Consider the following 23,026-nt stretch of genomic DNA (forward strand, 5'->3'; position numbering starts at 1 on the left):
GCCCTAGAGCTGAAAGGCACAACGTGCAGGCTTCTTTCCAAAGGGCGAGAAGGGCCCCACAGCATCTTGCTTCCAGCTCTTTGGGAAGCTAAGAAACAACTCGCTCTGCACAGTGCTCTTACAGCCTACCGGGAACATCTCTTCCAAAGGCCTGTGAAACACAGTTTCTTTGCAGGCCTGATCTGGCTGAAGTAGGACTTCTGCTCTGGGTGTGCTACTTTGCCCTAGAGCTGAAAGGCACAACGTGCAGGCTTCTTTCCAAAGGGCGAGTTGGGCCCCACAGCATCTTGCTTCCAGCTCTTTGGGAAGCTAAGAAACAACTCGCTCTGCACAGTGCTCTTACAGCCTACCGGGAACATCTCTTCCAAAGGCCTGTGAAACGCAGTTTCTTTGAAGGCCTGATCTGGCTGAAGTAGGACTTCTGCTCTGGGTGTGCTACTTTGCGCTACAGCTGAAAGGCACAACGTGCAGGCTTCTTTCCAAAGGGCGAGTTGGGCCCCACAGCATCTTGCTTCCAGCTCTTTGGGAAGCTAAGAAACCACTCTCTCTGCACAGTGCTCTTACAGCCTAGTGGGAACATCTCTTCCAAAGGCCTGTGAAACGCAGTTTCTTTGCAGGCCTGATCTGGCTGAAGTAGGACTTCTGCTCTGGGTGTGCTCCTTTGCCCTAGAGCTCAAAGGCACAACGTGCAGCCTTCTTTCCAAAGGGCGAGTTGGGCCCCACAGCATCTTGCTTCCAGCTCTTTGGGAAGCTAAGAAACCACTCGCTCTGCACAGTGCTCTTACAGCCTAGTGGGAACGTCTCTTCCAAAGGCCTGTGAAACGCAGTTTCTTTGCAGGCCTGATCTGGCTGAAGTAGGACTTCTGCTCTGGGTGTGCTACTTTGCCCTAGAGCTGAAAGGCACAACGTGCAGGCTTCTTTCCAAAGGGCGAGAAGGGCCCCACAGCATCTTGCTTCCAGCTCTTTGGGAAGCTAAGAAACAACTCGCTCTGCACAGTGCTCTTACAGCCTACCGGGAACATCTCTTCCAAAGGCCTGTGAAACGCAGTTTCTTTGCAGGCCTGATCTGGCTGAAGTAGGACTTCTGCTCTGGGTGTGCTACTTTGCCCTAGAGCTGAAAGGCACAACGTGCAGGCTTCTTTCCAAAGGGCGTGTTGGGGCCCACAGCATCTTGCTTCCAGCTCTTTGGGAAGCTAAGAAACAACTCGCTCTGCTCAGTGCTCTTACAACCTACCGGGAACATCTCTTCCAAAGGCCTGTGAAACGCAGTTTCTTTGCAGGCCTGATCTGGCTGAAGTAGGACTTCTGCTCTGGGTGTGCTACTTTGCCCTAGAGCTGAAAGGCACAACGTGCAGGCTTCTTTCCAAAGGGCGAGTTGGGCCCCACAGCATCTTGCTTCCAGCTCTTTGGGAAGCTAAGAAATAACTCGCTCTGCACAGTGCTCTTACAGCCTACCGGGAACATCTCTTCCAAAGGCCTGTGAAACGCAGTTTCTTTGCAGGCCTGATCTGGCTGAAGTAGGACTTCTGCTCGGGGTGTGCTACTTTGCCCTAGAGCTGAAAGGCACAACGTGCAGGCTTCTTTCCAATGGGTGAGTTGGGCCCCACAGCATCTTGCTTCCAGCTCTTTGGGAAGCTAAGAAACAACTCGCTCTGCACAGTGCTCTTACAGCCTACCGGGAACATCTCTTCCAAAGGCCTGTGAAACGCAGTTACTTTGCAGGCCTGATCTGGCTGAAGTAGGACTTCTGCTCTGGGTGTGCTACTTTGCCCTAGAGCTCAAAGGCACAACGTGCAGCCTTCTTTCCAAAGGGCGAGTTGGGCCCCACAGCATCTTGCTTCCAGCTCTTTGGGAAGCTAAGAAACCACTCGCTCTGCACAGTGCTCTTACAGCCTAGTGGGAACGTCTCTTCCAAAGGCCTGTGAAACGCAGTTTCTTTGCAGGCCTGATCTGGCTGAAGTAGGACTTCTGCTCTGGGTGTGCTACTTTGCCCTAGAGCTGAAAGGCTCAACGTGCAGGCTTCTTTCCAAAGGGCGAGTTGGGCCCCACAGCGTCTTGCTTCCAGCTCTTTGCGAAGCTAAGAAACAACTCGCTCTGCACAGTGCTCTTACAGCCTACGGGGAACATCTCTTCCAAAGGCCTGTGAAACGCAGTTTCTTTGCAGGCCTGATCTGGCTGAAGTAGGACTTCTGCTCTGGGTGTGCTACTTTGCCCTAGAGCTGAAAGGCACAACGTGCAGGCTTCTTTACAAAGGGCGAGTTGGGCTCCACAGCATCTTGATTCCAGCTCTTTGGGAAGCTAAGAAACAACTCGCTCTGCACAGTGCTCTTACAGCCTAGTGGGAACATTTCCAAAGGCCTGTGAAACGCAGTTTCTTTGCAGGCCTGATCTGGCTGAAGTAGGACTTCTGCTCTGGGTGTGCTACTTTGCCCTAGAGCTGAAAGGCACAACGTGCAGGCTTCTTTCCAAAGGGCGAGTTGGGCCCCACAGCATCTTGCTTCCAGCTCTTTGGGAACCTAAGAAACCACTCGCTCTGCACAGTGCTCTAACAGCCTAGTGGGAACATCTCTTCCAAAGGCCTGTGAAACGCAGTTTCTTTGCAGCCCTGATCTGGCTGAAGTAGGACTTCTGCTCTGGGTGTGCTACTTTGCCCTAGAGCTGAAAGGCACAACGTGCAGGCTTCTTTCCAAAGGGCGAGTTGGGCCCCTCAGCATCTTGCTTCCAGCTCTTTGGGAAGCTAAGAAACCACTCGCTCTGCACAGTGCTCTAACAGCCTAGTGGGAACATCTCTTCCAAAGGCCTGTGAAACGCAGTTTCTTTGCAGGCCTGATCTGGCTGAAGTAGGACTTCTGCTCTGGGTGTACTACTTTGCCCTAGAGCTGAAAGGCACAACGTGCAGGCTTCTTTCCAAAGGGCGAGTTGGGCTCCACAGCATCTTGATTCCAGCTCTTTGGGAAGCTAAAAAACAACTCGCTCTGCACAGTGCTCTTACAGCCTAGTGGGAACATCTCTTCCAAAGGCCTGTGAAACGCAGTTTCTTTGCAGGCCTGATCTGGCTGAAGTAGGACTTCTGCTCTGGGTGTGCTACTTTGCCCTAGAGCTGAAAGGCTCAACGTGCAGGCTTCTTTCCAAAGGGCGAGTTGGGCCCCACAGCGTCTTGCTTCCAGCTCTGGGAAGCTAAGAAACAACTCGCTCTGCACAGTGCTCTTACAGCCTACGGGGAACATCTCTTCCAAAGGCCTGTGAAACGCAGTTTCTTTGCAGGCCTGATCTGGCTGAAGTAGGACTTCTGCTCTGGGTGTGCTACTTTGCCCTAGAGCTGAAAGGCACAACGTGCAGGCTTCTTTACAAAGGGCGAGTTGGGCTCCACAGCATCTTGATTCCAGCTCTTTGGGAAGCTAAGAAACAACTCGCTCTGCACAGTGCTCTTACAGCCTAGTGGGAACATCTCTTCCAAAGGCCTGTGAAACGCAGTTTCTTTGCAGGCCTGATCTGGCTGAAGTAGGACTTCTGCTCTGGGTGTGCTACTTTGCCCTAGAGCTGAAAGGCACAACGTGCAGGCTTCTTTCCAAAGGGCGAGTTGGGCCCCAGAGCATCTTGCTTCCAGCTCTTTGGGAAGCTAAGAAACCACTCGCTCGGAACAGTGCTCTTACAGCCTTGTGGGAACATCTCTTCCAAAGGCCTGTGAAACGCAGTTTCTTTGCAGGCCTGATCTGGCTGAAGTAGGACTTCTGCTCTGGGTGTGCTACTTTGCCCTAGAGCTGAAAGGCACAACGTGCAGGCTTCTTTCCAAAGGGCGATTTGGGCCCCACAGCATCTTGCTTCCAGCTCTTTGGGAAGCTGAGAAACCACTCGCTCTGCACAGTGCTCTTACAGCCTAGTGGGAACATCTCTTCCAAAGGCCTGTGAAACGCAGTTTCTTTGCAGGCCTGATCTGGCTGAAGTAGGACTTCTGCTCTGGGTGTGCTACTTTGCCCTAGAGCTGAAAGGCACAACGTGCAGGCTTCTTTCCAAAGGGCGAGAAGGGCCCCACAGCATCTTGCTTCCAGCTCTTTGGGAAGCTAAGAAACAACTCGCTCTGCACAGTGCTCTTACAGCCTACCGGGAACATGTCTTCCAAAGGCCTGTGAAACGCAGTTTCTTTGCAGGCCTGATCTGGCTGAAGTAGGACTTCTGCTCTGGGTGTGCTACTTTGCCCTAGAGCTGAAAGGCACAACGTGCAGGCTTCTTTCCAAAGGGCGAGTTGGGCCCCACAGCATCTTGCTTCCAGCTCTTTGGGAAGCTAAGAAACAACTCGCTCTGCACAGTGCTCTTACAGCCTACCGGGAACATGTCTTCCAAAGGCCTGTGAAACGCAGTTTCTTTGCAGGCCTGATCTGGCTGAAGTAGGACTTCTGCTCTGGGTGTGCTACTTTGCCCTAGAGCTGAAAGGCACAACGTGCAGGCTTCTTTCCAAAGGGCGAGTTGGGCCCCACAGCATCTTGCTTCCAGCTCTTTGGGAAGCTAAGAAACCACTCGCTCTGCACAGTGCTCTAACAGCCTAGTGGGAACATCTCTTCCAAAGGCCTGTGAAACGCAGTTTCTTTGCAGGCCTGATCTGGCTGAAGTAGGACTTCTGCTCTGGGTGTGCTACTTTGCCCTAGAGCTGAAAGGCACAACGTGCAGGCTTCTTTCCAAAGGGCGAGTTGGGCCCCACAGCATCTTGCTTCCAGCTCTTTGGGAAGCTAAGAAACAAGTCGCTCTGCACAGTGGTCTTACAGCCTAGTGGGAACATCTCTTCCAAAGGCCTGTGAAACGCAGTTTCTTTGCAGGCCTGATCTGGCTGAAGTAGGACTTCTGCTCTGGGTGTGCTACTTTGCCCTAGAGCTGAAAGGCACAACGTGCAGGCTTCTTTCCAAAGGGCGAGTTGGGCCCCACAGCATCTTGCTTCCAGCTCTTGGGGAATCTAAGACACAACTCGCTCTGCACAGTGCTCTTACAGCCTACCGGGAACATCTCTTCCAAAGGCCTGTGAAACGCAGTTTCTTTGCAGGCCTGATCTGGCTGAAGTAGGACTTCTGCTCTGGGTGTGCTACTTTGCCCCAAAGCTGAAAGGCACAACGTGCAGGCTTCTTTCCAAAGGGCGAGTTGGGCCCCACAGCATCTTGCTTCCAGCTCTTTGGGAAGCTGAGAAACGACTCGCTCTGCACAGTGCTCTTACAGCCTAGTGGGAACATCTCTTCCAAAGGCCTGTGAAACGCAGTTTCTTTGCAGGCCTGATCTGGCTGAAGTAGGACTTCTGCTCTGGGTGTGCTACTTTGCCCTAGAGCTGAAAGGCACAACGTGCAGGTTTCTTTCCAAACGGCGAGTTGGGCCCCACAGCATCTTGCTTCCAGCTCTTTGGGAAGCTAAGAAACAACTCGCTCTGCACAGTGCTCTTACAGCCTAGTGGGAACATCTCTTCCAAAGGCCTGTGAAACGCAGTTTCTTTGCAGGCCTGATCTGGCTGAAGTAGGACTTCTGCTCTGGGTGTGCTACTTTGCCCTAGAGCTGAAAGGCACAACGTGCAGGCTTCTTTCCAAAGGGCGATTTGGGCCCCACAGCATCTTGCTTCCAGCTCTTTGGGAAGCTAAGAAACAACTCGCTCTGCACAGTGCTCTTACAGCCTACCGGGAACATCTCTTCCAGAGGCCTGTGAAACGCAATTTCTTTGCAGGCCTGATCTGGCTGAAGTAGGACTTCTGCTCTGGGTGTGCTACTTTGCCCTAGAGCTGAAAGGCACAACGTGCAGGCTTCTTTCCAAAGGGCGAGTTGGGCCCCACAGCATCTTGCTTCCAGCTCTTTGGGAATCTAAGAAACAACTCGCTCTGCACAGTGCTCTTACAGCCTACCGGGAACATCTCTTCCAAAGGCCTGTGAAACGCAGTTTCTTTGCAGGCCTGATCTGGCTGAAGTAGGACTTCTGCTCTGGGTGTGCTACTTTGCCCTAGAGCTGAAAGGCACAACGTGCAGGCTTCTTTCCAAAGGGCGAGTTGGGCCCCAGAGCATCTTGCTTCCAGCTCTTTGGGAAGCTAAGAAACCACTCGCTCGGAACAGTGCTCTTACAGCCTTGTGGGAACATCTCTTCCAAAGGCCTGTGAAACGCAGTTTCTTTGCAGGCCTGATCTGGCTGAAGTAGGACTTCTGCTCTGGGTGTACTACTTTGCCCTAGAGCTGAAAGGCACAACGTGCAGGCTTCTTTCCAAAGGGCGAGTTGGGCCCCACAGCATCTTGCTTCCAGCTCTTTGGGAAGCTAAGAAACCACTCTCTCTGCACAGTGCTCTTACAGCCTAGTGGGAACATCTCTTCCAAAGGCCTGTGAAACGCAGTTTCTTTGCAGGCCTGATCTGGCTGAAGTAGGACTTCTGCTCTGGGTGTGCTACTTTGCCCTAGAGCTCAAAGGCACAACGTGCAGCCTTCTTTCCAAAGGGCGAGTTGGGCCCCACAGCATCTTGCTTCCAGCTCTTTGGGAAGCTAAGAAACCACTCGCTCTGCACAGTGCTCTTACAGCCTAGTGGGAACGTCTCTTCCAAAGGCCTGTGAAACGCAGTTTCTTTGCAGGCCTGATCTGGCTGAAGTAGGACTTCTGCTCTGGGTGTGCTACTTTGCCCTAGAGCTGAAAGGCACAACGTGCAGGCTTCTTTCCAAAGGGCGAGTTGGGCCCCACAGCATCTTGCTTCCAGCTCTTTGGGAAGCTAAGAAACAACTCGCTCTGCACAGTGCTCTTACAGCCTACCAGGAACATCTCTTCCAAAGGCCTGTGAAACGCAGTTTCTTTGCAGGCCTGATCTGGCTGAAGTAGGACTTCTGCTCTGGGTGTGCTACTTTGCCCTAGAGCTGAAAGGCTCAACGTGCAGGCTTCTTTCCAAAGGGCGAGTTGGGCCCCACAGCGTCTTGCTTCCAGCTCTTTGGGAAGCTAAGAAACAACTCGCTCTGCACAGTGCTCTTACAGCCTACGGGGAACATCTCTTCCAAAGGCCTGTGAAACGCAGTTTCTTTGCAGGCCTGATCTGGCTGAAGTAGGACTTCTGCTCTGGGTGTGCTACTTTGCCCTAGAGCTGAAAGGCACAACGTGCAGGCTTCTTTCCAAAGGGCGAGTTGGGCTCCACAGCATCTTGATTCCAGCTCTTTGGGAAGCTAAGAAACAACTCGCTCTGCACAGTGCTCTTACAGCCTAGTGGGAACATCTCTTCCAAAGGCCTGTGAAACGCAGTTTCTTTGCAGGCCTGATCTGGCTGAAGTAGGATTTCTGCTCTGGGTGTGCTACTTTGCCCTAGAGCTGAAAGGCACAACGTGCAGGCTTCTTTCCAAAGGGCGAGTTGGGCCCCACAGCATCTTGCTTCCAGCTCTTTGGGAAGCTAAGAAACCACTCGCTCTGCACAGTGCTCTAACAGCCTAGTGGGAACATCTCTTCCAAAGGCCTGTGAAACGCAGTTTCTTTGCAGGCCTGATCTGGCTGAAGTAGGACTTCTGCTCTGGGTGTGCTACTTTGCCCTAGAGCTGAAAGGCACAACGTGCAGGCTTCTTTCCAAAGGGCGAGTTGGGCCCCTCAGCATCTTGCTTCCAGCTCTTTGGGAAGCTAAGAAACCACTCGCTCTGCACAGTGCTCTAACAGCCTAGTGGGAACATCTCTTCCAAAGGCCTGTGAAACGCAGTTTCTTTGCAGGCCTGATCTGGCTGAAGTAGGACTTCTGCTCAGGGTGTGCTACTTTGCCCTAGAGCTGAAAGGCACAACGTGCAGGCTTCTTTCCAAAGGGCGAGTTGGGCTCCACAGCATCTTGATTCCAGCTCTTTGGGAAGCTAAGAAACAACTCGCTCTGCACAGTGCTCTTACAGCCTAGTGGGAACATCTCTTCCAAAGGCCTGTGAAACGCAGTTTCTTTGCAGGCCTGATCTGGCTGAAGTAGGACTTCTGCTCTGGGTGTGCTACTTTGCCCTAGAGCTGAAAGGCACAACGTGCAGGCTTCTTTCCAAAGGGCGAGTTGGGCCCCACAGCATCTTGCTTCCAGCTCTTTGGGAAGCTAAGAAACCACTCGCTCTGCACAGTGCTCTAACAGCCTAGTGGGAACATCTCTTCCAAAGGCCTGTGAAACGCAGTTTCTTTGCAGGCCTGATCTGGCTGAAGTAGGACTTCTGCTCTGGGTGTACTACTTTGCCCTAGAGCTGAAAGGCACAACGTGCAGGCTTCTTTCCAAAGGGCGAGTTGGGCTCCACAGCATCTTGATTCCAGCTCTTTGGGAAGCTAAGAAACAACTCGCTCTGCACAGTGCTCTTACAGCCTAGTGGGAACATCTCTTCCAAAGGCCTGTGAAACGCAGTTTCTTTGCAGGCCTGATCTGGCTGAAGTAGGACTTCTGCTCTGGGTGTGCTACTTTGCCCTAGAGCTGAAAGGCACAACGTGCAGGCTTCTTTCCAAAGGGCGAGTTGGGCCCCCAGCATCTTGCTTCCAGCTCTTGGGGAATATAAGAAACAACTCGCTCTGCACAGTGCTCTTACAGCCTAGTGGGAACATCTCTTCCAAAGGCCTGTGAAACGCAGTTTCTTTGCAGGCCTGATCTGGCTGAAGTAGGACTTCTGCTCTGGGTGTGCTACTTTGCCCTAGAGCTGAAAGGCACAACGTGCAGGCTTCTTTCCAAAGGGCGAGTTGGGCCCCACAGCATCTTGCTTCCAGCTCTTTGGGAAGCTAAGAAACAACTCGCTCTGCACAGTGCTCTTACAGCCTACCAGGAACATCTCTTCCAAAGGCCTGTGAAACGCAGTTTCTTTGCAGGCCTGATCTGGCTGAAGTAGGACTTCTGCTCTGGGTGTGCTACTTTGCCCTAGAGCTGAAAGGCTCAACGTGCAGGCTTCTTTCCAAAGGGCGAGTTGGGCCCCACAGCGTCTTGCTTCCAGCTCTTTGGGAAGCTAAGAAACAACTCGCTCTGCACAGTGCTCTTACAGCCTACGGGGAACATCTCTTCCAAAGGCCTGTGAAACGCAGTTTCTTTGCAGGCCTGATCTGGCTGAAGTAGGACTTCTGCTCTGGGTGTGCTACTTTGCCCTAGAGCTGAAAGGCACAACGTGCAGGCTTCTTTACAAAGGGCGAGTTGGGCTCCACAGCATCTTGATTCCAGCTCTTTGGGAAGCTAAGAAACAACTCGCTCTGCACAGTGCTCTTACAGCCTAGTGGGAACATCTCTTCCAAAGGCCTGTGAAACGCAGTTTCTTTGCAGGCCTGATCTGGCTGAAGTAGGACTTCTGCTCTGGGTGTGCTACTTTGCCCTAGAGCTGAAAGGCACAACGTGCAGGCTTCTTTCCAAAGGGCGAGTTGGGCCCCAGAGCATCTTGCTTCCAGCTCTTTGGGAAGCTAAGAAACCACTCGCTCGGAACAGTGCTCTTACAGCCTTGTGGGAACATCTCTTCCAAATGCCTGTGAAACGCAGTTTCTTTGCAGGCCTGATCTGGCTGAAGTAGGACTTCTGCTCTGGGTGTGCTACTTTGCCCTAGAGCTGAAAGGCACAACGTGCAGGCTTCTTTCCAAAGGGCGAGTTGGGCCCCACAGCATCTTGCTTCCAGCTCTTTGGGAAGCTGAGAAACCACTCGCTCTGCACAGTGCTCTTACAGCCTAGTGGGAACATCTCTTCCAAAGGCCTGTGAAACGCAGTTTCTTTGCAGGCCTGATCTGGCTGAAGTAGGACTTCTGCTCTGGGTGTGCTACTTTGCCCTAGAGCTGAAAGGCACAACGTGCAGGCTTCTTTCCAAAGGGCGAGAAGGGCCCCACAGCATCTTGCTTCCAGCTCTTTGGGAAGCTAAGAAACAACTCGCTCTGCACAGTGCTCTTACAGCCTACCGGGAACATGTCTTCCAAAGGCCTGTGAAACGCAGTTTCTTTGCAGGCCTGATCTGGCTGAAGTAGGACTTCTGCTCTGGGTGTGCTACTTTGCCCTAGAGCTGAAAGGCACAACGTGCAGGCTTCTTTCCAAAGGGCGAGTTGGGCCCCACAGCATCTTGCTTCCAGCTCTTTGGGAAGCTAAGAAACAACTCGCTCTGCACAGTGCTCTTACAGCCTACCGGGAACATGTCTTCCAAAGGCCTGTGAAACGCAGTTTCTTTGCAGGCCTGATCTGGCTGAAGTAGGACTTCTGCTCTGGGTGTGCTACTTTGCCCTAGAGCTGAAAGGCACAACGTGCAGGCTTCTTTCCAAAGGGCGAGTTGGGCCCCACAGCATCTTGCTTCCAGCTCTTTGGGAAGCTAAGAAACCACTCGCTCTGCACAGTGCTCTAACAGCCTAGTGGGAACATCTCTTCCAAAGGCCTGTGAAACGCAGTTTCTTTGCAGGCCTGATCTGGCTGAAGTAGGACTTCTGCTCTGGGTGTGCTACTTTGCCCTAGAGCTGAAAGGCACAACGTGCAGGCTTCTTTCCAAAGGGCGAGTTGGGCCCCACAGCATCTTGCTTCCAGCTCTTTGGGAAGCTAAGAAACAAGTCGCTCTGCACAGTGCTCTTACAGCCTAGTGGGAACATCTCTTCCAAAGGCCTGTGAAACGCAGTTTCTTTGCAGGCCTGATCTGGCTGAAGTAGGACTTCTGCTCTGGGTGTGCTACTTTGCCCTAGAGCTGAAAGGCACAACGTGCAGGCTTCTTTCCAAAGGGCGAGTTGGGCCCCACAGCATCTTGCTTCCAGCTCTTGGGGAATCTAAGACACAACTCGCTCTGCACAGTGCTCTTACAGCCTACCGGGAACATCTCTTCCAAAGGCCTGTGAAACGCAGTTTCTTTGCAGGCCTGATCTGGCTGAAGTAGGACTTCTGCTCTGGGTGTGCTACTTTGCCCCAAAGCTGAAAGGCACAACGTGCAGGCTTCTTTCCAAAGGGCGAGTTGGGCCCCACAGCATCTTGCTTCCAGCTCTTTGGGAAGCTGAGAAACGACTCGCTCTGCACAGTGCTCTTACAGCCTAGTGGGAACATCTCTTCCAAAGGCCTGTGAAACGCAGTTTCTTTGCAGGCCTGATCTGGCTGAAGTAGGACTTCTGCTCTGGGTGTGCTACTTTGCCCTAGAGCTGAAAGGCACAACGTGCAGGTTTCTTTCCAAACGGCGAGTTGGGCCCCACAGCATCTTGCTTCCAGCTCTTTGGGAAGCTAAGAAACAACTCGCTCTGCACAGTGCTCTTACAGCCTAGTGGGAACATCTCTTCCAAAGGCCTGTGAAACGCAGTTTCTTTGCAGGCCTGATCTGGCTGAAGTAGGACTTCTGCTCTGGGTGTGCTACTTTGCCCTAGAGCTGAAAGGCACAACGTGCAGGCTTCTTTCCAAAGGGCGAGTTGGGCCCCACAGCATCTTGCTTCCAGCTCTTTGGGAAGCTAAGAAACAACTCGCTCTGCACAGTGCTCTTACAGCCTACCGGGAACATCTCTTCCAGAGGCCTGTGAAACGCAATTTCTTTGCAGGCCTGATCTGGCTGAAGTAGGACTTCTGCTCTGGGTGTGCTACTTTGCCCTAGAGCTGAAAGGCACAACGTGCAGGCTTCTTTCCAAAGGGCGAGTTGGGCCCCACAGCATCTTGCTTCCAGCTCTTTGGGAATCTAAGAAACAACTCGCTCTGCACAGTGCTCTTACAGCCTACCGGGAACATCTCTTCCAAAGGCCTGTGAAACGCAGTTTCTTTGCAGGCCTGATCTGGCTGAAGTAGGACTTCTGCTCTGGGTGTGCTACTTTGCCCTAGAGCTGAAAGGCACAACGTGCAGGCTTCTTTCCAAAGGGCGAGTTGGGCCCCAGAGCATCTTGCTTCCAGCTCTTTGGGAAGCTAAGAAACCACTCGCTCGGAACAGTGCTCTTACAGCCTTGTGGGAACATCTCTTCCAAAGGCCTGTGAAACGCAGTTTCTTTGCAGGCCTGATCTGGCTGAAGTAGGACTTCTGCTCTGGGTGTGCTACTTTGCGCTAGAGCTGAAAGGCACAACGTGCAGGCTTCTTTCCAAAGGGCGAGTTGGGCCCCACAGCATCTTGCTTCCAGCTCTTTGGGAAGCTAAGAAACCACTCTCTCTGCACAGTGCTCTTACAGCCTAGTGGGAACATCTCTTCCAAAGGCCTGTGAAACGCAGTTTCTTTGCAGGCCTGATCTGGCTGAAGTAGGACTTCTGCTCTGGGTGTGCTACTTTGCCCTAGAGCTGAAAGGCACAACGTGCAGGCTTCTTTCCAAAGGGCGAGAAGGGCCCCACAGCATCTTGCTTCCAGCTCTTTGGGAAGCTAAGAAACAACTCGCTCTGCACAGTGCTCTTACAGCCTACCGGGAACATCTCTTCCAAAGGCCTGTGAAACGCAGTTTCTTTGCAGGCCTGATCTGGCTGAAGTAGGACTTCTGCTCTGGGTGTGCTACTTTGCCCTAGAGCTGAAAGGCACAACGTGCAGGCTTCTTTCCAAAGGGCGTGTTGGGGCCCACAGCATCTTGCTTCCAGCTCTTTGGGAAGCTAAGAAACAACTCGCTCTGCTCAGTGCTCTTACAACCTACCGGGAACATCTCTTCCAAAGGCCTGTGAAACGCAGTTTCTTTGCAGGCCTGATATGGCTGAAGTAGGACTTCTGCTCTGGGTGTGCTACTTTGCCCTAGAGCTGAAAGGCACAACGTGCAGGCTTCTTTCCAAAGGGCGAGTTGGGCCCCACAGCATCTTGCTTCCAGCTCTTTGGGAAGCTAAGAAATAACTCGCTCTGCACAGTGCTCTTACAGCCTACCGGGAACATCTCTTCCAAAGGCCTGTGAAACGCAGTTTCTTTGCAGGCCTGATCTGGCTGAAGTAGGACTTCTGCTCGGGGTGTGCTACTTTGCCCTAGAGCTGAAAGGCACAACGTGCAGGCTTCTTTCCAATGGGTGAGTTGGGCCCCACAGCATCTTGCTTCCAGCTCTTTGGGAAGCTAAGAAACAACTCGCTCTGCACAGTGCTCTTACAGCCTACCGGGAACATCTCTTCCAAAGGCCTGTGAAACGCAGTTTCTTTGCAGGCCTGATCTGGCTGAAGTAGGACTTCTGCTCTGGGTGTGGTACTTTGCCCTAGAGCTCAAAGGCACAACGTGCAGCCTTCTTTCCAAAGGGCGAGTTGGGCCCCACAGCATCTTGCTTCCAGCTCTTTGGGAAGCTAAGAAACAACTCGCTCTGCACAGTGCTCTTACAGCCTAGTGGGAACGTCTCTTCCAAAGGCCTGTGAAACGCAGTTTCTTTGCAGGCCTGATCTGGCTGAAGTAGGACTTCTGCTCTGGGTGTGCTACTTTGCCCTAGAGCTGAAAGGCACAACGTGCAGGCTTCTTTCCAAAGGGCGAGTTGGGCCCCACAGCATCTTGCTTCCAGCTCTTTGGGAAGCTAAGAAACAACTCGCTCTGCACAGTGCTCTTACAGCCTACCAGGAACATCTCCTCCAAAGGCCTGTGAAACGCAGTTTCTTTGCAGGCCTGATCTGGCTGAAGTAGGACTTCTGCTCTGGGTGTGCTACTTTGCCCTAGAGCTGAAAGGCTCAACGTGCAGGCTTCTTTCCAAAGGGCGAGTTGGGCCCCACAGCGTCTTGCTTCCAGCTCTTTGGGAAGCTAAGAAACAACTCGCTCTGCACAGTGCTCTTACAGCCTACGGGGAACATCTCTTCCAAAGGCCTGTGAAACGCAGTTTCTTTGCAGGCCTGATCTGGCTGAAGTAGGACTTCTGCTCTGGGTGTGCTACTTTGCCCTAGAGCTGAAAGGCACAACGTGCAGGCTTCTTTACAAAGGGCGAGTTGGGCTCCACAGCATCTTGATTCCAGCTCTTTGGGAAGCTAAGAAACAACTCGCTCTGCACAGTGCTCTTACAGCCTAGTGGGAACATCTCTTCCAAAGGCCTGTGAAACGCAGTTTCTTTGCAGGCCTGATCTGGCTGAAGTAGGACTTCTGCTCTGGGTGTGCTACTTTGCCCTAGAGCTGAAAGGCACAACGTGCAGGCTTCTTTCCAAAGGGCGAGTTGGGCCCCACAGCATCTTGCTTCCAGCTCTTTGGGAACCTAAGAAACCACTCGCTCTGCACAGTGCTCTAACAGCCTAGTGGGAACATCTCTTCCAAAGGCCTGTGAAACGCAGTTTCTTTGCAGGCCTGATCTGGCTGAAGTAGGACTTCTGCTCTGGGTGTGCTACTTTGCCCTAGAGCTGAAAGGCACAACGTGCAGGCTTCTTTCCAAAGGGCGAGTTGGGCCCCACAGCATCTTGCTTCCAGCTCTTTGGGAAGCTAAGAAACAACTCGCTCTGCACAGTGCTCTTACAGCCTACCGGGAACATGTCTTCCAAAGGCCTGTGAAACGCAGTTTCTTTGCAGGCCTGATCTGGCTGAAGTAGGACTTCTGCTCTGGGTGTGCTACTTTGCCCTAGAGCTGAAAGGCACAACGTGCAGGCTTCTTTCCAAAGGGCGAGTTGGGCCCCACAGCATCTTGCTTCCAGCTCTTTGGGAAGCTAAGAAACCACTCGCTCTGCACAGTGCTCTAACAGCCTAGTGGGAACATCTCTTCCAAAGGCCTGTGAAACGCAGTTTCTTTGCAGGCCTGATCTGGCTGAAGTAGGACTTCTGCTCTGGGTGTGCTACTTTGCCCTAGAGCTGAAAGGCACAACGTGCAGGCTTCTTTCCAAAGGGCGAGTTGGGCCCCACAGCATCTTGCTTCCAGCTCTTTGGGAAGCTAAGAAACAAGTCGCTCTGCACAGTGCTCTTACAGCCTAGTGGGAACATCTCTTCCAAAGGCCTGTGAAACGCAGTTTCTTTGCAGGCCTGATCTGGCTGAAGTAGGACTTCTGCTCTGGGTGTGCTACTTTGCCCTAGAGCTGAAAGGCACAACGTGCAGGCTTCTTTCCAAAGGGCGAGTTGGGCCCCACAGCATCTTGCTTCCAGCTCTTGGGGAATCTAAGACACAACTCGCTCTGCACAGTGCTCTTACAGCCTACCGGGAACATCTCTTCCAAAGGCCTGTGAAACGCAGTTTCTTTGCAGGCCTGATCTGGCTGAAGTAGGACTTCTGCTCTGGGTGTGCTACTTTGCCCCAAAGCTGAAAGGCACAACGTGCAGGCTTCTTTCCAAAGGGCGAGTTGGGCCCCACAGCATCTTGCTTCCAGCTCTTTGGGAAGCTGAGAAACGACTCGCTCTGCACAGTGCTCTTACAGCCTAGTGGGAACATCTCTTCCAAAGGCCTGTGAAACGCAGTTTCTTTGCAGGCCTGATCTGGCTGAAGTAGGACTTCTGCTCTGGGTGTGCTACTTTGCCCTAGAGCTGAAAGGCACAACGTGCAGGTTTCTTTCCAAACGGCGAGTTGGGCCCCACAGCATCTTGCTTCCAGCTCTTTGGGAAGCTAAGAAACAACTCGCTCTGCACAGTGCTCTTACAGCCTAGTGGGAACATCTCTTCCAAAGGCCTGTGAAACGCAGTTTCTTTGCAGGCCTGATCTGGCTGAAGTAGGACTTCTGCTCTGGGTGTGCTACTTTGCCCTAGAGCTGAAAGGCACAACGTGCAGGCTTCTTTCCAAAGGGCGAGAAGGGCCCCACAGCATCTTGCTTCCAGCTCTTTGGGAAGCTAAGAAACAACTCGCTCTGCACAGTGCTCTTACAGCCTACCGGGAACATCTCTTCCAGAGGCCTGTGAAACGCAATTTCTTTGCAGGCCTGATCTGGCTGAAGTAGGACTTCTGCTCTGGGTGTGCTACTTTGCCCTAGAGCTGAAAGGCACAACGTGCAGGCTTCTTTCCAAAGGGCGAGTTGGGCCCCACAGCATCTTGCTTCCAGCTCTTTGGGAATCTAAGAAACAACTCGCTCTGCACAGTGCTCTTACAGCCTACCGGGAACATCTCTTCCAAAGGCCTGTGAAACGCAGTTTCTTTGCAGGCCTGATCTGGCTGAAGTAGGACTTCTGCTCTGGGTGTGCTACTTTGCCCTAGAGCTGAAAGGCACAACGTGCAGGCTTCTTTCCAAAGGGCGAGTTGGGCCCCAGAGCATCTTGCTTCCAGCTCTTTGGGAAGCTAAGAAACCACTCGCTCGGAACAGTGCTCTTACAGCCTTGTGGGAACATCTCTTCCAAAGGCCTGTGAAACGCAGTTTCTTTGCAGGCCTGATCTGGCTGAAGTAGGACTTCTGCTCTGGGTGTGCTACTTTGCGCTAGAGCTGAAAGGCACAACGTGCAGGCTTCTTTCCAAAGGGCGAGTTGGGCCCCACAGCATCTTGCTTCCAGCTCTTTGGGAAGCTAAGAAACCACTCGCTCGGAACAGTGCTCTTACAGCCTAGTGGGAACATCTCTTCCAAAGGCCTGTGAAACGCAGTTTCTTTGCAGGCCTGATCTGGCTGAAGTAGGACTTCTGCTCTGGGTGTGCTACTTTGCCCTAGAGCTGAAAGGCACAACGTGCAGGCTTCTTTCCAAAGGGCGAGAAGGGCCCCACAGCATCTTGCTTCCAGCTCTTTGGGAAGCTAAGAAACAACTCGCTCTGCACAGTGCTCTTACAGCCTACCGGGAACATCTCTTCCAAAGGCCTGTGAAACGCAGTTTCTTTGCAGGCCTGATCTGGCTGAAGTAGGACTTCTGCTCTGGGTGTGCTACTTTGCCCTAGAGCTGAAAGGCACAACGTGCAGGCTTCTTTCCAAAGGGCGTGTTGGGGCCCACAGCATCTTGCTTCCAGCTCTTTGGGAAGCTAAGAAACAACTCGCTCTGCTCAGTGCTCTTACAACCTACCGGGAACATCTCTTCCAAAGGCCTGTGAAACGCAGTTTCTTTGCAGGCCTGATCTGGCTGAAGTAGGACTTCTGCTCTGGGTGTGCTACTTTGCCCTAGAGCTGAAAGGCACAACGTGCAGGCTTCTTTCCAAAGGGCGAGTTGGGCCCCACAGCATCTTGCTTCCAGCTCTTTGGGAAGCTAAGAAATAACTCGCTCTGCACAGTGCTCTTACAGCCTACCGGGAACATCTCTTCCAAAGGCCTGTGAAACGCAGTTTCTTTGCAGGCCTGATCTGGCTGAAGTAGGACTTCTGCTCGGGGTGTGCTACTTTGCCCTAGAGCTGAAAGGCACAACGTGCAGGCTTCTTTCCAATGGGTGAGTTGGGCCCCACAGCATCTTGCTTCCAGCTCTTTGGGAAGCTAAGAAACAACTCGCTCTGCACAGTGCTCTTACAGCCTACCGGGAACATCTCTTCCAAAGGCCTGTGAAACGCAGTTTCTTTGCAGGCCTGATCTGGCTGAAGTAGGACTTCTGCTCTAGGTGTGGTACTTTGCCCTAGAGCTCAAAGGCACAACGTGCAGCCTTCTTTCCAAAGGGCGAGTTGGGCCCCACAGCATCTTGCTTCCAGCTCTTTGGGAAGCTAAGAAACCACTCGCTCTGCACAGTGCTCTTACAGCCTAGTGGGAACGTCTCTTCCAAAGGCCTGTGAAACGCAGTTTCTTTGCAGGCCTGATCTGGCTGAAGTAGGACTTCTGCTCTGGGTGTGCTACTTTGCCCTAGAGCTGAAAGGCACAACGTGCAGGCTTCTTTCCAAAGGGCGAGTTGGGCCCCACAGCATCTTGCTTCCAGCTCTTTGGGAAGCTAAGAAACAACTCGCTCTGCACAGTGCTCTTACAGCCTACCGGGAACATCTACTCCAAAGGCCTGTGAAACGCAGTTTCTTTGCAGGCCTGATCTGGCTGAAGTAGGACTTCTGCTCTGGGTGTGCTACTTTGCCCTAGAGCTGAAAGGCTCAACGTGCAGGCTTCTTTCCAAAGGGCGAGTTGGGCCCCACAGCGTCTTGCTTCCAGCTCTTTGGGAAGCTAAGAAACAACTCGCTCTGCACAGTGCTCTTACAGCCTACGGGGAACATCTCTTCCAAAGGCCTGTGAAACGCAGTTTCTTTGCAGGCCTGATCTGGCTGAAGTAGGACTTCTGCTCTGGGTGTGCTACTTTGCCCTAGAGCTGAAAGGCACAACGTGCAGGCTTCTTTACAAAGGGCGAGTTGGGCTCCACAGCATCTTGATTCCAGCTCTTTGGGAAGCTAAGAAACAACTCGCTCTGCACAGTGCTCTTACAGCCTAGTGGGAACATCTCTTCCAAAGGCCTGTGAAACGCAGTTTCTTTGCAGGCCTGATCTGGCTGAAGTAGGACTTCTGCTCTGGGTGTGCTACTTTGCCCTAGAGCTGAAAGGCACAACGTGCAGGCTTCTTTCCAAAGGGCGAGTTGGGCCCCACAGCATCTTGCTTCCAGCTCTTTGGGAACCTAAGAAACCACTCGCTCTGCACAGTGCTCTAACAGCCTAGTGGGAACATCTCTTCCAAAGGCCTGTGAAACGCAGTTTCTTTGCAGGCCTGATCTGGCTGAAGTAGGACTTCTGCTCTGGGTGTGCTACTTTGCCCTAGAGCTGAAAGGCACAACGTGCAGGCTTCTTTCCAAAGGGCGAGTTGGGCCCCTCAGCATCTTGCTTCCAGCTCTTTGGGAAGCTAAGAAACCACTCGCTCTGCACAGTGCTCTAACAGCCTAGTGGGAACATCTCTTCCAAAGGCCTGTGAAACGCAGTTTCTTTGCAGGCCTGATCTGGCTGAAGTAGGACTTCTGCTCTGGGTGTGCTACTTTGCCCTAGAGCTGAAAGGCACAACGTGCAGGCTTCTTTCCAAAGGGCGAGTTGGGCTCCACAGCATCTTGATTCCAGCTCTTTGGGAAGCTAAGAAACAACTCGCTCTGCACAGTGCTCTTACAGCCTAGTGGGAACATCTCTTCCAAAGGCCTGTGAAACGCAGTTTCTTTGCAGGCCGGATCTGGCTGAAGTAGGACTTCTGCTCTGGGTGTGCTACTTTGCCCTAGAGCTGAAAGGCACAACGTGCAGGCTTCTTTCCAAAGGGCGAGTTGGGCCCCACAGCATCTTGCTTCCAGCTCTTTGGGAAGCTAAGAAACCACTCGCTCTGCACAGTGCTCTAACAGCCTAGTGGGAACATCTCTTCCAAAGGCCTGTGAAACGCAGTTTCTTTGCAGGCCTGATCTGGCTGAAGTAGGACTTCTGCTCTGGGTGTACTACTTTGCCCTAGAGCTGAAAGGCACAACGTGCAGGCTTCTTTCCAAAGGGCGAGTTGGGCTCCACAGCATCTTGATTCCAGCTCTTTGGGAAGCTAAGAAACAACTCGCTCTGCACAGTGCTCTTACAGCCTAGTGGGAACATCTCTTCCAAAGGCCTGTGAAACGCAGTTTCTTTGCAGGCCTGATCTGGCTGAAGTAGGACTTCTGCTCTGGGTGTGCTACTTTGCCCTAGAGCTGAAAGGCACAACGTGCAGGCTTCTTTCCAAAGGGCGAGTTGGGCCCCCAGCATCTTGCTTCCAGCTCTTGGGGAATATAAGAAACAACTCGCTCTGCACAGTGCTCTTACAGCCTAGTGGGAACATCTCTTCCAAAGGCCTGTGAAACGCAGTTTCTTTGCAGGCCTGATCTGGCTGAAGTAGGACTTCTGCTCTGGGTGTGCTACTTTGCCCTAGAGCTGAAAGGCTCAACGTGCAGGCTTCTTTCCAAAGGGCGAGTTGGGCCCCACAGCGTCTTGCTTCCAGCTCTTTGGGAAGCTAAGAAACAACTCGCTCTGCACAGTGCTCTTACAGCCTACGGGGAACATCTCTTCCAAAGGCCTGTGAAACGCAGTTTCTTTGCAGGCCTGATCTGGCTGAAGTAGGACTTCTGCTCTGGGTGTGCTACTTTGCCCTAGAGCTGAAAGGCACAACGTGCAGGCTTCTTTACAAAGGGCGAGTTGGGCTCCACAGCATCTTGATTCCAGCTCTTTGGGAAGCTAAGAAACAACTCGCTCTGCACAGTGCTCTTACAGCCTAGTGGGAACATCTCTTCCAAAGGCCTGTTAAACGCAGTTTCTTTGCAGGCCTGATCTGGCTGAAGTAGGACTTCTGCTCTGGGTGTGCTACTTTGCCCTAGAGCTGAAAGGCACAACGTGCAGGCTTCTTTACAAAGGGCGAGTTGGGCCCCAGAGCATCTTGCTTCCAGCTCTTTGGGAAGCTAAGAAACCACTCGCTCGGAACAGTGCTCTTACAGCCTTGTGGGAACATCTCTTCCAAAGGCCTGTGAAACGCAGTTTCTTTGCAGGCCTGATCTGGCTGAAGTAGGACTTCTGCTCTGGGTGTGCTACTTTGCCCTAGAGCTGAAAGGCACAACGTGCAGGCTTCTTTCCAAAGGGCGATTTGGGCCCCACAGCATCTTGCTTCCAGCTCTTTGGGAAGCTGAGAAACCACTCGCTCTGCACAGTGCTCTTACAGCCTAGTGGGAACATCTCTTCCAAAGGCCTGTGAAACGCAGTTTCTTTGCAGGCCTGATCTGGCTGAAGTAGGACTTCTGCTCTGGGTGTGCTACTTTGCCCTAGAGCTGAAAGGCAAAACGTGCAGGCTTCTTTCCAAAGGGCGAGAAGGGCCCCACAGCATCTTGCTTCCAGCTCTTTGGGAAGCTAAGAAACAACTCGCTCTGCACAGTGCTCTTACAGCCTACCGGGAACATGTCTTCCAAAGGCCTGTGAAACGCAGTTTCTTTGCAGGCCTGATCTGGCTGAAGTAGGACTTCTGCTCTGGGTGTGCTACTTTGCCCTAGAGCTGAAAGGCACAACGTGCAGGCTTCTTTCCAAAGGGCGAGTTGGGCCCCACAGCATCTTGCTTCCAGCTCTTTGGGAAGCTAAGAAACAACTCGCTCTGCACAGTGCTCTTACAGCCTACCGGGAACATGTCTTCCAAAGGCCTGTGAAACGCAGTTTCTTTGCAGGCCTGATCTGGCTGAAGTAGGACTTCTGCTCTGGCTGTGCTACTTTGCCCTAGAGCTGAAAGGCACAACGTGCAGGCTTCTTTCCAAAGGGCGAGTTGGGCCCCACAGCATCTTGCTTCCAGCTCTTTGGGAAGCTAAGAAACCACTCGCTCTGCACAGTGCTCTAACAGCCTAGTGGGAACATCTCTTCCAAAGGCCTGTGAAACGCAGTTTCTTTGCAGGCCTGATCTGGCTGAAGTAGGACTTCTGCTCTGGGTGTGCTACTTTGCCCTAGAGCTGAAAGGCACAACGTGCAGGCTTCTTTCCAAAGGGCGAGTTGGGCCCCACAGCATCTTGCTTCCAGCTCTTTGGGAAGCTAAGAAACAAGTCGCTCTGCACAGTGGTCTTACAGCCTAGTGGGAACATGTCTTCCAAAGGCCTGTGAAACGCAGTTTCTTTGCAGGCCTGATCTGGCTGAAGTAGGACTTCTGCTCTGGGTGTGCTACTTTGCCCTAGAGCTGAAAGGCACAACGTGCAGGCTTCTTTCCAAAGGGCGAGTTGGGCCCCACAGCATCTTGCTTCCAGCTCTTGGGGAATCTAAGACACAACTCGCTCTGCACAGTGCTCTTACAGCCTACCGGGAACATCTCTTCCAAAGGCCTGTGAAACGCAGTTTCTTTGCAGGCCTGATCTGGCTGAAGTAGGACTTCTGCTCTGGGTGTGCTACTTTGCCCCAAAGCTGAAAGGCACAACGTGCAGGCTTCTTTCCAAAGGGCGAGTTGGGCCCCACAGCATCTTGCTTCCAGCTCTTTGGGAAGCTGAGAAACGACTCGCTCTGCACAGTGCTCTTACAGCCTAGTGGGAACATCTCTTCCAAAGGCCTGTGAAACGCAGTTTCTTTGCAGGCCTGATCTGGCTGAAGTAGGACTTCTGCTCTGGGTGTGCTACTTTGCCCTAGAGCTGAAAGGCACAACGTGCAGGTTTCTTTCCAAACGGCGAGTTGGGCCCCACAGCATCTTGCTTCCAGCTCTTTGGGAAGCTAAGAAACAACTCGCTCTGCACAGTGCTCTTACAGCCTAGTGGGAACATCTCTTCCAAAGGCCTGTGAAACGCAGTTTCTTTGCAGGCCTGATCTGGCTGAAGTAGGACTTCTGCTCTGGGTGTGCTACTTTGCCCTAGAGCTGAAAGGCACAACGTGCAGGCTTCTTTCCAAAGGGCGAGTTGGGCCCCACAGCATCTTGCTTCCAGCTCTTTGGGAAGCTAAGAAACAACTCGCTCTGCACAGTGCTCTTACAGCCTACCGGGAACATCTCTTCCAGAGGCCTGTGAAACGCAATTTCTTTGAAGGCCTGATCTGGCTGAAGTAGGACTTCTGCTCTGGGTGTGCTACTTTGCCCTAGAGCTGAAAGGCAGAACGTGCAGGCTTCTTTCCAAAGGGCGAGTTGGGCCCCACAGCATCTTGCTTCCAGCTCTTTGGGAAGCTAAGAAACCACTCGCTCTGCACAGTGCTCTTACAGCCTAGTGGGAACATCTCTTCCAAAGGCCTGTGAAACGCAGTTTCTTTGCAGGCCTGATCTGGCTGAAGTAGGACTTCTGCTCTGGGTGTGCTACTTTGCCCTAGAGCTGAAAGGCACAACGTGCAGGCTTCTTTCCAAAGGGCGAGTTGGGCCCCACAGCATCTTGCTTCCAGCTCTTTGGGAAGCTAAGAAACAACTCGCTCTGCACAGTGCTCTTACAGCCTACTGGGAACATCTCTTCCAAAGGCCTGTGAAACGCAGTTTCTTTGCAGGCCTGATCTGGCTGAAGTAGGACTTCTGCTCTGGGTGTGCTACTTTGCCCTAGAGCTGAAAGGCACAACGTGCAGGCTTCTTTCCAAAGGGCGAGTTGGGCCCCACAGCATCTTGCTTCCAGCTCTTTGGGAGGCTAAGAAACAACTCGCTCTGCACAGTGCTCTTACAGCCTACCGGGAACATCTCTTCCAAAGGCCTGTGAAACGCAGTTTCTTTGCAGGCCTGATCTGGCTGAAGTAGGACTTCTGCTCTGGGTGTGCTACTTTGCCCTAGAGCTGAAAGGCACAACGTGCAGGCTTCTTTCCAAAGGGCGAGTTGGGCCCCACAGCATCTTGCTTCCAGCTCTTTGGGAAGCTAAGAAATAACTCGCTCTGCACAGTGCTCTTACAGCCTACCGGGAACATCTCTTCCAAAGGCCTGTGAAACGCAGTTTCTTTGCAGGCCTGATCTGGCTGAAGTAGGACTTCTGCTCGGGGTGTGCTACTTTGCCCTAGAGCTGAAAGGCACAACGTGCAGGCTTCTTTCCAATGGGTGAG

Source organism: Equus caballus, chromosome 27 (genome assembly GCF_041296265.1).
Source record: "Equus caballus isolate H_3958 breed thoroughbred chromosome 27, TB-T2T, whole genome shotgun sequence".
Classification (NCBI taxonomy): Eukaryota; Metazoa; Chordata; class Mammalia; order Perissodactyla; family Equidae; genus Equus; species Equus caballus.